Source organism: Hippoglossus stenolepis, chromosome 4 (assembly GCF_022539355.2).
Source record: "Hippoglossus stenolepis isolate QCI-W04-F060 chromosome 4, HSTE1.2, whole genome shotgun sequence".
Lineage (NCBI taxonomy): Eukaryota > Metazoa > Chordata > Actinopteri > Pleuronectiformes > Pleuronectidae > Hippoglossus > Hippoglossus stenolepis.
In genome coordinates this window covers 1,349,220-1,356,719 of record NC_061486.1, presented here as the reverse complement: position 1 = coordinate 1,356,719, position 7,500 = coordinate 1,349,220, and the positions used below count along the sequence as shown (strand labels likewise).

The 7,500-nt window shown below is 44.2% G+C and overlaps 1 protein-coding gene across 7 annotated transcripts in view; it reads left to right on the top strand.

Moving 5' to 3' along the window:
• si:cabz01090165.1 (uncharacterized protein LOC100333421 homolog) overlaps window positions 1-7,500 on the top strand; it is a 219,053-nt gene that overhangs the window by 144,452 nt on the left and 67,101 nt on the right. The window lies entirely within an intron of this gene.

The window sequence follows — 7,500 nt, the reverse complement described above, 5'->3', positions numbered from 1 at the left end:
TGATTGTGAATGTTTAAAGATCGAGAGGATGACGCAAACTGATGATGTCAGTGTGTTGGCCCCGGAGTGGGCGGAGTCTTGAGGACTGGCGCCCTCTCCTGGTGGTAGCCTGCCGTTTTCAGCTGCGATTTTATTTCTAATTGATTGTTGAGGACGTTGAGGACGTTGAGGACGTTGAGGACGTTGAGGACGTTGAGGACGATGGGTCGGCGGCTACGACCCAGACACCAAACGGCGGTGAGGGTCAGGCTGAGGTCTCTTGGACGTGTGTGGTCGTATGACTGGAGACGCAGAGTCGCACTGTGAAGCTCTGAGGCGTCTGAGGGCGACGTTCAGATGCAAATGACCTGAAATGTGGCGTGACGGCAAACGGCTGCTCCGTCACGACAACACAGCCGCTCGCTGGGGTTTGAGCTGCATCGGTACAACCGCCTGCCTCCGCTCGCCCTCTGTACACAGGAGAGGGACAAATCAATCCATTCACAAAACAACAGCCAAAACGTGCTCAGAATTGTTTTTGCAGAATAGAAATAACACAACACATCAGCTTGTGACCCACAATCACGCACCACGCTGGGGCTGTTTCCTCTGTTGGCTCCGCACTTTGATTCACTCGTCTTCAGAGAGCTGCTGCGGAGACAGGGACAGAAAGAAGGACGTGATCATTTCACAGGATTCAAGAGTGAGAGTGTGTAACCGAACCTGTCGGCTCAGACAAGGGTGTGTGTGTGTGTGTGTGTGTGTGTGTGTGTGTGTGTGTGTGTGTGTGTGTGTGTGTGTCTGTGTGTCTGTGTGTGTGTGTGTGGACAGGGAGTCGGGGGTGAATCAGCAGAAAAAGAAACTGATGGGACACATTGTGTTTACATGGAAAGAAAATTGTCTCTGAGGAAATTGTTTTTCCGCTGTGATGGATTTTGCAGCAGGGGGCGCCGTTCAGCTCTGCCTAAGTGCCCTTGTGCAGGACACTGTTGGCTCGGTTATGCTGCCTGATCCATACGTTTCAAATGATGTCATCTGTTTCATTCGTATACGTAACCTTTCAGAAGACGGATCCTCGATGATGTTGATGCTAATCAGCTGTTATCAAAGTTTCCACTCATAAGTCTTAACGTAGCTGAAATAAACTTTTTCACAGATTTGTGTGAGTCGAACATTTGGCCGTAAAGTTGCCAGGATCCAGAATATAAAGATAATTTGTTGGAGACAGATGTTTTGAGAGCAGTGAATTAAAGAAGAATGAAGCTTTTAATCTCTTTCCTAATTCACCAGAACTCACGTAACTGAGGAAAAGGACGTTTTTTCCTTCATGTCTCAAACTAAACATCGTTTCTTCTCCACCACCTGTTTGCTCTGAAGAAACAACCAGAATACGTTGAGTAGAAAATAATCACAGCTCCTTCAGATCTACGTCTCTGATGGAATATGTACATATGGAATAAGATTCAGAGACAAAGAGCAAACAGAGGAAACAGAGGAAACACGTCTCGATAACAAACTGTGGTTCTGTGGAGAATAAAACACCTGCACCAATAACAGTGAATCGTCTCCGTTGCGTTTATTAAATCCTCCTTCATTTCCGTCTCCCTCCTCTGTTCCTTCATTTATTCATCCCCTGTGGTTTCTCTGAGCGTTGGTTTCCATTAGCAGCCGAGCTAAAGACTCTTTTCTTCACGTCGCGCTCCTTCCACGTGGAAACTCCGACCGGCGGCTGAAAGCCTCTAAAGCTCGGCGGCAGAGCGACGCCTCTAATATGGCTGCGAGATGTTGGAAAGAATAGATGTGAATAAATTTCAAATGATGAGAGAGCGGGGGACCAGTTTTCAGAAGAATATGAATTATATGTATCACGCACAGAGAAATGAGACAATATGTTTCCTGGAGTTATTCCTGGAGCAGAACTGTTGTTGGAGATGAAACGACAAAATGTGAAAATCATCACCAGTCAACAAGCTTTTAATGTGAAGAAAAGACTGAAATACGGAAACTTGTCCCACTTGGATGAGAAGAGAGAGAATCCACAAAGACTTCAAGGAACTTTTTGAGTATTTCTGCATCTCACAGACTTTTTACTGTTTCTGGTATTTTAAAACCCGGGTCCTGTGTTTATATATGTGTGTTAATGAATAGTACTTAGAAAACACTGTGGGAGCCGGTCCAGTTGACTGTCTCCACCGGCAACACTTCATCAGAGGCTTCCCTGATTATTTATCTGAGTTATTTATCTTATGGGGCCAAAAAGAAAGTTCTCATACACTTCAATGGTTCTGCTGTTGAAATAGAAAAATACAAAAGTGAAATTAGTCCCAGAAACGCGTCCTGGTGTCGATTGTGAGACGTAATGCAGTTCACAGATTCATGACTGTTTCACTTCAACGTGTCAGGCTCCATTTGATCAGGAGCAGTCGCTCCCTCCAGCTGCAGTGGACAGTGTCCTCCCACAATGCATTGCAGAACGTGACTCACAGCTAAGAATAAAAGCTGAGAACATATCAGAGGAACGAGGAAGGACACGCAGAGTAAAACCTTGCTGACGCAGAGTGAGCGTGAATACTGACTAACAGAAGCTGTGCTGCTCTACGTGCAGGGCAGTGATCCGTCTCACTGAGCGGTCCACGTCAGCAGCCTGTTCCTCACGCTCACCTTCCACCAGCACACTCAAACATCACACAGGACAACGTGTCAGTGAGTGTTCAGGTTTTCACTTTAGAGCCCGAATACTCATGGTTTTTATTTCTATACATTCGGCTCCAGTTTAACTTCTGTAGAAGCTTCGTCCGTGCGTTTGAACTCACAGACGAAGACACCAGTGTGTGTGTGTGTGTGTGTGTGTGTGTGTGTGTGTGTGTGTGTGTGTGTGTGTGTGTGTGTGTGTGTGTGTGTCGTGCTTTTACATGCCTGAGTGTTGTGTGTGTTTGTTGTGTGATGTGTGTGTGTAAAAGTGTGTTAATCCATCAGCGGAAGGTCGGGCCTCAGGGGTTTCCTCCTTGTAGATTAACTGAGAACTTTTCCTCTCAGTCAGCACAAGCACACACACACTTACACACACATGCACACACACACACACACACACACACACACACACACACACACACTCACATGCACACACACACACACACAGGTTGCTCGAGGCCAATAACTAACACCTGGACTGATGCTGTATTCACTTCCTCACACGTTCTTACCTCCTCTTCCTCTTCTGCTCCTCCTCTCTTCTTCCTCCTCTCTCCATCTCTTCTATTCCCCCTCTGCTCAGCTCCTCATGCTTCTCTTCTCCATCCTTTCATTTTTCTTCTCTGTTCTCTTCATCTTTTCAGTCTTCATCTCTCCTTCTGTTCCGATATTCTCATTCTTCATCCTCTCGTCTTCTCACACTCTGTCTGTCTTTACGTTTTCTTTTACCTTCCACTCATCTCCTTTTATTTCCTTTCTTCTTCCTCCTTCTCTTCTTCCTCTCTCTTGTCCATATGTCGTTTTATGTCTTTTCTCATTTATAACTTTGTTATTCCTTATTAATAACATATAACACACATGACATACAGTTAGTTTACACTTTATTCCTCTTTAAACATCAACATTTGATATATTTTAACACGGAGCATTTTCTTTGAAATCACCTTCCTCTCTGAGTCTTTGTTTGACAAACATATGAAGGATTGTTAACATTAAGAGGTTTGGACATATTAAACTTCAATGCAATGTCAGGTACCTTCTGGGGTCTCTGAGGATTTCTGGATTTTACACGTCATCTGAAATCATAACTTCCGAGTGATGAAGATCTCGTCTCACACTGAGATTCTCCAGATTCTGACAACGTCTGATCTGTGGGTTCAATAATCACTGAGATATTTAGAGAGAGATCTCGGGAAATAGACTCAGAGACATGTTTGACCCCAGAGAATTCAAATGAAGGATATTTAACAACATGAGCGAGATGAGTGTTGAGTGTTTTCCTCCTGTGCTGCGTCACATGACCTTTACGTCTCCTCCGTCTCATCACCATGAAACATAAAACACCTGTAAATGATCTGTTTCTAATGAGACAAACACATCAGCAGACAAACAGCCACACGCCTGACAGGTTCCAGGTCTGTGTGTGTGTCTGTGTGTGTGTGTCTGTGTGCGTGTGTGTGTGTCTGTGTGTGTGCCTGTCAAGCCGACAGAGCGAGAACCAAACAAGGTGTGTTACCTGCTGGTGTGTCAGGCACCTGTCAGGCATCGCCCTGTGTCCGACCGCACAGCCAGACCGCCCTTTGCAGAATAACAACGTGTGTGTGTGTGTGTGTATCTGAGGATTGTGTCTTGCTGTGTGCAGGGTTTGTGTGTTCTGTTCCTTGAGCGTATGTTCAGCACACACACACAGACACACACACACACACACACAGGTAGACAGATGGACAGGCAGGTTAGCAAACAGCAGAGAGTTTCCATGACAGACAGACACAGAGACGAGCTGACGGAGACACAGACAGGACGAACCCTTTGTCTTTGTGTTTTTCCTCCGTCGTCCTCGTCATTAACGGCTCGTCGCCAGACAAATGGAAAACAACTCATTATATTCCCACTGGAGTCGTCACAGCAGAAACTCTGAACGCTGCTGCAGCTCGTTCTCTTCTCAGAGATCTGACTGTGCTTTCACACCTTGTCTGCTTCAGACCTTCAGATTTCAGTTCAGTCTGAACCAGGTCGAGTCCAACGCACCCAAATGTAGTCACAGAGCAAAAGAGGTGGTGTGTTCGAATCCCGCTTTGTCTTTTAGTCCTTGACTATGTAATACTGGAGGTTGGTGGTGTTCTTATTGAAGATATTATTTTAGTTTATAGGTGTTGCAGCTCGCTGACAGAGAAAACAGAAGCAGAGACGTCAACACGTTCACCATCTTTTTATGGCAACGAGCGGACGACGTGTTGCTCTCTGTCTCTGCTGAATCTTTAACAACACGTCACTCCAGCTGTTCTGCTTTTATTTGACTTCACCGTCTCAGTCGGTTTAGAGGAAGAATCGTTGTCGTCTCCTGTTTCGTTTCCTTCTGCGAACCTCTCACCTGTATCAGAGACATAATTGCTTTGAAACAATGAAAACACAACGAGGTTTAAAAGCCTCAGAGGTCTGTGAACCTCTCCGTTCCAGCCTGATGGTTTGTGTAATTGTCCTCACGCGTGTCCTGGACGGTTGTGCTCAGCGTGCGTCCACAGCTTTGACAAAGAGTCGGTAATGTGTTTACGCTGCACACGGCAGCAGCTCCTGTTTAATAAAGTGACCCAGTGTGCTCGTAGCTTTCATGAGCCTTGTCCATTACTTTATTAAAAGCCCCAGTGTGTGAGTGGGTCTGCGATTAAGAGCCTCGCACAAGCATTTGTTTGTTGGGGCTGAAAGGCCCAGTGTGTCCAATAAGAGGAGCAGCGTACGTCCTGTGCTTTGACACATGATCTACAGTCTGTGTGGAAATATTAATATCTGTTTACGCCGGACTCTTTCTCCATGACAGGCTTATTGATTCCCTCATTGTCAAATAGACTGAAAGTAAAGATGGAAACAAAGGAAATGTATTTCCTGTTCGAACGCCGACATCTTGAGCTTTTGACGTCATTTGGAGTCAGAGTCTGTGCAGAAGTGACGGTGAAGCCGTGGAATCGAGGGCGAGGACAGCTTGACCAATCAGGAGTCAGCCTTAGATCAAAGTTTATATCATCAAATAACTAATTAAAACCAAACTGATCAGAAACAAACATCAGTGAGATCAGAACGACCTGAAATGACAGAAACATCTTTGACTAACATTTATTTGACGTTTACTTTGATTCTGTTGTTTGGTCCATGTCCCGACTGCTAACATGGAGAGGGGCGGGGCTCATGACCTACACTGCAGCCAGCCACCAGGGGGCAGTCCACAGGATTCACTTAACGTCATGGTATCATCAAATTCAGCCTCTGAGGGATCCGGCTCCTGAATCAGGAAACAACTACATCATCTGATAATTATCGGAGCGGATTCACACCCACACACACGCAGATACCCGTTTTAAATACTGCTCATTATTTTTCAAAGATTGAGGCTTTGTGATTTTATTCTATTTCATCTAATTGTTGTTTTCATGGTAGAAATGTGTTTATGTGGGGAACATCCAGGCAAGGGGCGGAGCCTGTAGAGCAGCAACACACACACACACACACACACACACACACACACACACACACACACACACACACACACACACACACACACACATTGTGTCTCCACCTACAGTATGATGTTGAAGGGACAACAAGAGATTGTATAGGACGTGTGCATGTGTGTGAAAGTGTTGTTGTTGTTCCAGGTGATTCTCTCCCTCTGCTGCCTGTGATGACACGTCTCTGTACAACTCAATCAGACCTGATATGATGGCAGTCGACTGCACACACACACACACACACAGACACACACACACAGACACACACACCTCACTCAGGTTTAATGAGTCTGTAATCACGACAGTCACGAGGGAGTTCAGCTCTGCTGCAGGAGAAGATACACATTTCTCTCTCCCATCATTCATATCCACTTCTCCCTCGTGTCTGTCTCGAGGTTTCACCGAGCTGCCGTGTGAACAGTCTCCGGTTCACACTGATTCAAGATCAGTCACCACCATGAACTGCATTCAGATTCATTTACCCCAGAACTGCTGCATCTAGTTGCTGCTGTTCAAACCTGTTCTACTGATGCAGCTTCACATTAAAAGCATCCGACAGGTGAACTCTAAGGATTATATATAATAACTGCTTTAATAATAATAAGTTAATGTCATGTTTAAGACAAGATACAAAACAAAGAGCTTTTGAAAAAAGGGCATCTTAAAATAATCCTTTTTTGTTTTCACCTTTTCTGATTTTCAGGCTGAAATTATTTTTGCAATAAGTAACATCAACACAACAACTGTACATTTATTCTCTTAAAATTACAACTTTTAAATTACCGGTATTCTTCTCTTATACAACATTATTTTAATAAACTTGGCTTTAATACAAATATAAAAGTTTATCAGTCTCCACAAAGAAAACAAATGTTACCTGGATGATTATTTTCATTTTTTTATTATAAGTTGCTCTGCAGGGAAAAGAAAGAGAACGGAACTCGTCCTCACCCAGTTTCACCGGACGTTATATAACAGTGAAATATTAAATGGAACATTAGCTGCAATCATCATGCATTTGCGAAAAATAATTTATTTTAATTTAGTGAATGAGGAAAGTTAAAGTGATTCAGACAAATAGACCTGTTGAAGCTAAAAGTGCAAATCCAGGAGAATAATTGACCTTCCAGACCGATACAATTAGAACTCACGGAAACAGACTCGGAGGGAAAGTTTTTTGTTTTGTTTTGTTAAACTTTCGATAACTTCTACCACAAACTTGTTATTCCAATTTGAATGCACCTTAACTACTCGTGCACTCGCAAACGTAATTGCAGATAATAAGGACGAGCGGAGATAAAAGCGAGAACCAACCCAACTGAATCCAAGA